The following is a 10,105-nucleotide window of genomic DNA, read 5'->3' as shown; positions in this document are numbered from 1 at the left end:
TAAAGTGTGCACTAAAGCTTTTTGGAAACAAAAAACTGTAGAAAAGAAGAACTTGTGTTTATGTAATGCTCATCAACTTTGGGATGTTCTAAGGCACTTCATGGCCAATGAATTACTTATGAGGCATAATCACTGTGCGATGTAGGTAAACCCAGCAACCAATTTGCATGGAGCAAAGTGCAGTAGGGGTGCATTTGAAGCTTCTGCCAGACTGAGGAGGCCGGGGGGTCTCAATGGGGGCTGGCTGTTTCGGGGTGGGAGTGTGTTCCAGCACCGCTCTGGGGAACACTTTCAGAGCTGGTCCATTGACCCCCTTTATAAGGGAGCCAGAAATGTTGAAGAATTTTTCAACTCTTTGGGGGTTCACGCCATGACCCAGGCCTGGATCCTCAGGTGGGCCCCACTTCTGTCGACTGCAGTCTGGTATGCCTACCTTCACTCAGTAGCTCCTCAGGCTGGAAGCGAGGAAACCCCCGGCCTTGGAGTCCCTGCTCCTGGCCATGTGCCCTTATACGATGCCTACCTTTTTTTGGTCCTGTGGAATTAGTGGTGTATCCGGGTCCTGAGCTAATTCATGACCCGCTGGATTTATGGTGGGAGTGTGCTGTAAGTGCCATGAGTTGTCTGCACCACACCCCCATGACGTTTCCTGAGCTTCTGAGCTGCGTTAGGGAGGTCAGAGAGTCCGAGTCAGCAGTGTGGGATGTGGGTTTAGATATCATATTCTGATGTTTGCTCATTTACTTTTGAGGGGGGGAATGGAGGGGAGAAACTCTGCTGAACCTCTCCTTAGGAAATTAGACAAGTTGGTTTGGACCCATGATAGAGGGGAGGTTCTACACACGACACCCTTGTAGCTCAGGTATCCAATGAGTAATTGTTTAATGAATTTTATTACCTCTTCAACAAAGGGTGACATATTTATTTGAAGAAATGTCATTAAGCCATAAACCATCACAATGCTAAAAGGCAAAGGACTACACGGGGATAGGAGTCCGTAACAAGGGACTTCAACAGGCTGTAAGAAAACAGAAGTAAATGTGCACAGTATTTGTGCTGTGTTAAATACGTGAATTTGACATGATCAGATAATAGGGGTCACTTTCCACCTCCGCACTCCCAGCCAGGAGGCTCACCTGCCACAAGCATGTATCGGAAATTCTGCCACGCGCCACATACAAGTTTATAACCATTACCAATGGTCAGAATATCGCTTGCAGTATGCTCTGGAACTTCAATTATGTGCTCCTGGAGGGAGAGGCTTGAATTTGGAAAATGACCCCTAACTATGGTTGCCAACTCTGGTTGGAAGTATTCCTGGAAGTTTCATCATATGATCTCCAACCCAGTCAAACAGTCTTTTTTCCCAATATTTCTATTACTAGTAAACAAAAGTGTTCAAAGAAAATTGAAGAAAATCAGACATTTTTTTGAAATGCCTGTATAAATTTTCTCCTGGATGTTGCTCGCAGCAGTGTCCAGGAGATTAATCTGTAATTCCTGTAGACTCCAGGACAATCCTGGAGGGTTGGCAACCCTACCCCTAACAAGTATTTGTGCTTTTATTATACTGATGAGTTTTGTGACTACATGACTAAAAGCAGCACAGGATATTGTGGTTCGTAAGTTACCATCACAAAGCCTCACTTGAACAACTTGTTGATCGATTTTTTAACTTCTCCAATTTTCTGCTGAAAATACTGGGCCATGGTTGGAAGGGCAGTGGGCACCGCCTGGTTCCACGCCTGAGTGGCTGTTCTTCACGTATGAGCCTTGACACTGAGTGCTGGCAGGCTATATGGCTGTGGAGGAAATCACAGTCAAGCCCAATCCTGTGCTCAATTAGCAACCACAGATATGCACATCCTGTGTGGTGATCTGCAGCAGGAACCCTGGCTGATTTTTCCCCTTGACTACAGCCAATTGTAGCGGCTCCACTCCAGCTAATATTCTATTAACTCAGTACAGACTAGGGATTGAACCTGAGGCCTCCTTTGTCTGTATTATTCAGAAACAGAGGCCTAGAAATTTGATGGCGTTGCGCCCACTTTCCAGGCGCTATACAGGCTCTTCAGCCTCCAAAATGGCGAGCTGGACGTGTGCTGCCTGCCATATAGGTAAAGGCAAAAAAATAGGCATCCAGGGCCCTGAAACGGGTGTTAGGACCTTTGCATATGCAAGGGCTCCCTGTGCAAAATTGTGTTGCTGGGCAGGCTGCGTGCAGGAAAACCAGACCTACATGCGGCCTAACCAGTGGTCCTTAAATGGACTGCTGCAGGCTGCTACCAAAAAGGTACGTTTTAAAAAAATACTTACCTGAATGTGGAGCGGGTGGTGCAGGTGTACAGCTCCTGGATCCATATTAAAACCACGTGCTGTTGCCAACCACCACTCAATCCCCCTCCCGATTGCTGCCTCGATCCCCCTCCCGATTGCCTTCCCCTTTAAGCACTTACCTGAGGGCCACTGCCCGTTTTGGGGCAGGGATCATTCCCTGCCGGCACGAGCAAATTTCTAGGCCAGTAGCTTCACCTCTGAGCCATCAGGAAGGCGATTGTGAGTATTATGCTTCTTATGTGAATAGTACTATAATGATCCAAAACTATTTGATTGGCACTGAAACTAAAGGAATCATTGTGTTAAAGGAATAATACTGAGGGGAAGCGTTTTCAATCTGTGGTGCTGTCTCCATTGAGATTGTGAAAGAAATCTTTTTACAATTCCTCTTACCTGAGAGAAGACATTTCAGCTTCTCCCAATCAGAAGGCAGCATGCTGAAGACTCTTCATGTCAGTCAGAAAGAAACCTGCTCGGGTGATGTATCTGGAGAACCCAGCCTTCAATAAATTGAGCTCCTCTGCCTGCTGCCTGAGAAATGTTTTGGCGTTTTTCCCAATTTTCTTTCCTTTCCTGAAAGCGCTAACTCATGCTGGGGTTCCATAAACACCAGCTGCCCTTCAATGCCTCGTCATTTAGAGTCTGTTGAACTGCTGAGATCATCACTGCCAATCCCAGTCCTGACCATAACCAACATCCACCCATATCCACTTCCCAACAGGAGTTGATGGATAGTGATCAGGAGCAAGAACCTTGGCTGACATTTCTCCACCCTCCTGAGCCCATGGACAAAGGACAGTTGTAGAATCCCTACTGCCGCCCTTGCTGAAACCAGTTGGTTCAGCACAGACCAGGGATTGAACCATGGACTTTCCTGGTCTATTTGGCTCAACTACACATTAAGCAGTGCATGTATCCACTCAGCCATTTTTTAAAACTTATTTTGGGGTAGAGTACTGAGGATAAGGTAGTGTAATGGATATGTTACTGGACTAGTAATCCAGAGGCCTGAACTAATAACCTAGAGAACATGAGTTCAAATCCCACTGTGGTAGTTTAATAATCTGAATTCAGTTTTTAAAAATCTGATACCAGTAAAAGTGACCTTGGACCTATCCTTTAGGGAAGGAAACCTGCCGTCCTTACCCGGTCTGACCTATAAGCGACGCAAGTCCCACACCAACGTGGTTGACTCTTAACTGCCCTCTGAGATGGCAAGCAAGCCAGTGATTCGAGAAGAAGGCCCCCACCACCACCACCTCACAACAACTAGGGGTGGGCAATAAATGCTGGTCTTGCCAACGATACTCACATCCTGAGAATGAATTTTAAAAAAACTAGGATAATGCTGCAGTCTTACTGGCACTTCCAGCTAGCCCTAGAACTAGAAGTCAGACCCAGTTATGGATATCACCTACTTGGCAATGTGCTGCTTTAGATATTATCTCCCAGTGGTGGACATAAACACATACGGTTGGAAATAAAGGAGTTGAAATGTCTCCCACAATGCGTTAGTATGAAATTATGATTTGAGAGGTGTAAAAATGTACCACACTAAAAGTAGGAGAAACTTTTTTTTTACACAGAGGCTTATGAGGCTGTGGAACACACCACCAAAGTTAGTGATTGGAGCAGAGACCATGTTAACATTTAAGAATAGGTTAGATAGGCGGTTGAAGGAAAGGGAACACGGCTGGCACATGGGATTAGAATCACTGCTTGTATGGTTGATAAACACCAACATGGACGAGTTGGGTCAAATGACCTGTGTCCGTGTAGTAATTTTTATGTAATTCTATGTAATCTTAATGAAAGAAGGGGAGAAAAACTGATTTTTTTAAAGGATTGGGGAGGGATTTTATATTATCGAGGCAAATGATAACACACTTAGCCCTCATAAGCAAAGACATTGACCCCGATATTAATGAGGTGGGGGGATTGCGGAGTGTGCGGGAAGCCTGGTGGTGGGTGATGAACCCGGCAAGGCCGGGGACATGGAGGCCCTGTCGATCTTAATAGCAGGCCCTCATTTAAATAAATCCCTGCAGTGTTCCGTCCGACCCCCGGCCATATTGACTGTCTGGCCAGCGGACGGGAGCGGAAATTTGCGGCAGGTAGCCACAGCCGGGGACACATGGGAACAGTACCTGGCAATTACTGGGTGGGGGGGGGGTGGGGGAAGGCTCTGCGCCACGATCGGGGGGGAGGAAAGTGAAAGATCGTGGCCGCGATCAGGAGGGAGGAGAGTGAAATATCGGGACCGTGATTGGGGGTGGGGAGGTGGGGAGAGTGAAATATCGGGCCCCCCACTCCCCCTACCAATCCTCACCCGCTTGTCGGGGGAGGGGGGGTTTAAAATTGAGGCCATTGTATCTGAGGTCAAGCAAACATAACATCAAATAGAACAGGATCGGGTTGCTGATTGGGGAATTAAAGGATGTAGACAAAGGTACCGCTGTCTGGATCTAACTCGGATTGGCTGCGCTTTTTTAGTGTGATAAATAATATGCGTTTTCAATTAGGTAGGTGAACACTTCAAGCATAAATTTATTGCATTTTCAAGACAGAATGTTGCTTTAAGAGAATACCTTTCTGCACATTCTTCTGTCAAGTGATATTCCATCACACATACAACTGAAGTTATATAGCCATGGCTACTGTAGAGATGCTATTGACTGGAAAAATTGTACAGAGGATCTGTCATCTATGACGATGAGTTATGGGAGATTGTTCCCTAGTCTGACAAGCATATAGCTGGTGAATACCACAGCTGTAATAGTGTTTTTGGCACAAGTGAATGAACACCTGGATCAGCACATGACTGGTGAGGCACTCTGTTTAAAATAAGCACAGCTTCTTGTAGAATCTTCAATAGTCCTTCTTTAGTCCCCTTGATCTTGTCCCCCACTTCCATTCCTAAAGGCATTGACTCCTTGTTGGACTAATGTTCCACAGACATTGGTACCTCACCCAAGCAGCCATTATTTCCGTGTAAGTCTTGATGGTGTTGGGTTGATAGGCTATTTGACAGTGTGGTACATCACAGATGAGCCCCAATCCTGTTTCACACAACATCCACATGCACTTCCAGCAGGGGTTGTCAGCCAGTGGTCAGGAGTAGGAACCCTGGACAATTTCCCATTGTTAACCCAGGGACATTGAGGTCAATTGTAGAGCTCCTACTGCCACTCCAACTGAAATTGGCCAACCCAACACAGGCCAGAGATTGGACCTGGTCTGTATGGCTTATCTTACTAGGTGAATTTACTAAGCCATCAGGAAGCATAGCGCAAGACTCACCCTTTTCAGGGTGTGTGAGTTGACGATTAGGATTACCCTTCACTCAAGTAATTTGCTTCCTGCAGTTACCACAGTCTCACATTATGATACCACTCTCTTTGGATTGATGAAATATTGAACAGAGAGCTTTTGTAGATTAAAGAAACCAAAAAATATTTGTTCAAAAAGAGGAATTTTTTGTTTGCAAAGCCAATATCCCTTATGAGATAAAGCCATTGATAAATTAGTGTATTAATGCAAACATTTTGCAACCAGAATATTTGTGTACCAAAAATATCTACCATATGCAAATTGTAGTATGTGCTGCACATCATGAATTAATGTTGCTAAATTAGGGCACATTGAAAGACATTAAATCAGTGAACCATGGAAGGCCTCATATTTGCTTCATATCACTGAACGGAGTAAGCAGCAGCCTTGAACACTGATTAATCATTTAGATGGTCTTCGCAAAGCATGTCTTTTCTTCAATTTTTTCCCTTCACCTTCGAGGTATATGGTGCCAGCCACTCTCTAGAATCTCATTCTTCATGTGCAAGTCTAGACGGTGAGTGCCAGAAGGCCATTTGATCATAGGGGGGCATCAAAGCTAATCCCAATCACATCCTTATCCAATATATATTTCCAGCAGGAGTTCACTGGATATTGATCAGGAAGAGGAAAGCTGCTGATTTCCCTCTCCATAGCCCAGGGGCATTCAGACTTACTGCAATGCCCCAATCCTGGCTGATTTCTTTTTCCCCTCTTTAACCTGGAGACACAAAGCCAAGTGTACCATCTGCGATGCTGCCCTGGCTGAGGTCTAGTAGCTCAACACAGACCAGAGCTGAAGCTGGGACCTTCCAAGTCCATATGACTCAGTATCTGGTGCATAAGCCTACTGAATCATGTTAGGGGTAAGGGGAGGAAATCCAACTACCTTTTTTGTAATTTACAAAAGCCTGATCATAGTCTGAGAAGATAATGGAGAAGATAAAGTTGGTTGGAGATTGCAGTACTTTTTCTGAAAGGTGTCAAACAAAGTATGGGAAGTTTGACAATTGTTTTCTCTTTTTGCAGTTTCTGAAATTTTCAGTGTAAATTCATAGAAACATAGAAAAATTTACAGCACAGAAGGAGGCCATTCGGCCCATCGTGTCTGTGCCGGTCGAAAAAGAGCTACCCAGCCTAATTCCACTTGGTCTGTAGCCTTGTAGGTTATGGCGCTTCAAGTGCATATCCAAGTACTTTTTAAATGTGATGAGGGTTTCTGCCTCTACCATCCTTTCAGCCAGTGAGTTCCAGACCCCCCACCACCCTCTGGGTGAAAAAGTTTTTCCTCAGCTCCCCTCTAATCCTTCTACCAATTACTTTAAATCTATGCCCTCGGGTTATTGACCTCTCTGCTAAGGGAAATAGGTACTCTCTGTCCACTCTATCTAGGCCCCTCATAATTTTATATACCTCAATTAAATCACCCCTCAGCCTCCTCCGTTCCAAAGAAAACAACCGCAGCCTACCCAATCTTTCCTCATAGCTAAAATTCTCCAGTCCTGGCAACATCCTCGTAAATCTCCTCTGTACCCTCTCTAGTGCAATCACTCTCTAGTGCAATTCATACACTTGTGTCTGGTATCTTATTTCACATTGATATCATCCTCTCTCACTTCATTTCTCCTTAAACCATTTGAATGGCCAGAAGACAGGCAGACAATTTATTTCTAGGCATCTATCAATGCTGCTCTATGATGGCTGATGGGAGTTCCGGGAGACTGTCCTGAGATGATTTCCCTCTAACTTTTTTCATCCTCCCTTCGGCAAGTGTCTGATCTCCACCTCTTCCCCAGGCTGAAATCAGGAGATCGCTGTGGAGAAAATCAGCAAGGCTCTCCGCTTGTTTATTGCTTATACTTTTCGCACTTAATGGAATGGACTCCCAGATAACGCGGTGGAGGTGAAAACCCTGGAATCATTTAAGAACCAAATGGATGCCGCAATGGGAGGACTTTAGGGTCATTCTGGATGGATACATTGAGATGGGCTGAATAACCTTCCTCATCCATAATTCTCTTGTGATCTAGTAAGGTTTGAACTGGCACAGAGCCAGGCTAATTTTTTCAACTGTTCATACTCGCACACCACATCGGTGAAGTATAGGCCACTAAGGACTGCCTGTGCCCATAGGACTGTGGACAAGAGGCACCATCTTCAGAAAAGGGGAGAAAATGGATAGGGGCGGGGGGAGAAACTGACTGTGAAGACTTTTTCAACTAAGATATGCAGCAAAGTGCCTCCTCCCCATTCCAATATATATGTATGTGGAGCATTAACCTCCTTCCTCCTGCACCAAGCACCCTTTGTAATGGAGAAATGATGTAAGTTAGCAATGGCATTTTACAAATACACATAAATGTATATTCAAAAAGTAAAATAAAATCGTTTTGAGATGTTTTGAGGGTTTCTGTCCAATAGTGCTGCTAATTCAGTCTAAATAAGCCAGCCTCTAAAATATATCTTAAATACTCCTGGAGTATCATCATTATTAAGAGCAATGATGCTGTGAATGAATTATGGTCATTCTCGGATGTTGAAATAAAGGTAGTAACACAGCCATGAAGCAGTACAAATTATTGCGCTGCCAATTTAAACTCCAGTGGGTTTAGCCCATGAATGTGACAGACCCCTAATGTACAAGCACCCCAGATGAAGGGACAATAACATCCTTTTCACTAGTTAAAAAGATGCTGATGCAGGATGCACCAGTGATACACAAATAGAAGACCTAGTTCCAAGGCTGCAGTTATTCTGCCACTTTGCATCGATGTGAAGCGGTTTCAAATGCTCGATGACCTAAAAGTGACTGTATGATTCGGGAGGTGGTTCCTGATATGATTTCCAAGTCTGCTAAAGCCAAGCAGTGTGAGACCCTCTTCAGGAGGCCATCTCACATTCGGCTTTGCACTGGGTTTTCTGGGCACTTTATAAACTTAGTAGTGATTCTCTTTTAATGTTATGAGAAAGACAAACCCTCTCTCCTATCATTAAAAATAGGCACTGGGGAGTGGACCTGGGTGTGTGTCTATATGTGTGTGTGTGTGTATGTGTTTGTATGTATGTGTGTATGTATGCGAGTGCATGTTTGTGTGCGTGTGGTTGTGTATGTATGTGTGCCATACGTGTAAAGCTCTCTCCTGACAGGCAGTATGCAAGACACAGTATAATCTGGGTGTTGCTGGGCTGTGTTTCTCACTCTATAGCTACCTGCCTGAGACCGGCACTATGGTATAACTGCAGTCCAGACCACGGACTTCATTCCTTTATTCCCCAGACCTCAGAAGGTCTCAAGAGTCTGATCCATAGATACCTCTGATTTAATTTCACATTTTCCATTTGACAGCATCAAATGGCAGCAAACATCTTCAATTGTTCCATCAGTGGAAACTCATTAATAGATATTGCCGCAGTGTTGTTAGGTGGAACAGTTGTGAACCTCAACGAGATTCTCTGTGGACTATTTCTTAACCTGTTCGACCTAACTAACCACAATTTAATTGTGTGTGCCTTTACAGTAACAAATTGAGAACATTGAGATGTAATAATTTATTTATTCCATAGATTTTTTTAAAGGTGTAAAAATATTAATGGCTTTACAAAATATGAATCATATTGAATATCCCATCTAGATGGCCAGAATTGTTGGTTCCTGTGGGTGTCAATGTTTCCTCACGAGACTGTGGGTATAATATGATTTTTAGTTTCAACAAGGAAACTGAGAAGACTTTGAATCATAAATAACATTTTTTTGCACTAATTTTTCTCTGCTAACATTCTTCCCTCTCATCCTCTCCTGAAGGCGCGTACTCCTTGCCGTGAATGGTTCCATAGATTTTAATTGCCCTCCGGTACCTCACTCAAAGAGCCATTATTTATATTTGACTTTTGACGGTGATTGTTCACATTTTATTCAATGAAAGGCATCACAGCCGAGTCTGATTCTGTTCTCCCCCAATGTCTCCACATATGCATTTCCAGCAAGGGTTGTTGGTTAGCGATCAGGAGCCCTGGCTGACTTTCCCTCTGTAGCTGGTGAGGCCAATTGGGATGGTTCTATGGTCCTGAGGTTGTGAAAGGCACTATATAAATGCAAGTTCTTTCTTTCTTTCTTCTTTAATTGAAATGAGCCAACACAGCACAGATCAGGGATTAAACCTGGGATCTTCCTGCTCTGTATGGCTCATCTGCTAACTGATAAACTTGCTAAGCCATTGTGAAGCCCCAAAATAATGTATCAATGTTTTTTTTCCCCTTTTTTGACTTTCTCACCTCCTCTACGCTGACTCATTCCGTGGTATGGGTCTAAAGATACCAACAGCCCTGTAGTAATATCCAAGCTGCTGTTCCTCGTGTGTGAGCCCAGAGAGTGGTTGTTGGCAGGCTAGTTAACCATGGAAAGCAAGAAAAAACTGCTAAGCAGTCTCCACCACCTATA

Source organism: Heptranchias perlo, chromosome 22 (assembly GCF_035084215.1).
Source record: "Heptranchias perlo isolate sHepPer1 chromosome 22, sHepPer1.hap1, whole genome shotgun sequence".
Classification (NCBI taxonomy): domain Eukaryota; kingdom Metazoa; phylum Chordata; class Chondrichthyes; order Hexanchiformes; family Hexanchidae; genus Heptranchias; species Heptranchias perlo.
The sequence above is the reverse complement of the archived record's forward strand: the minus strand, read 5'-3'. Positions refer to the sequence as shown.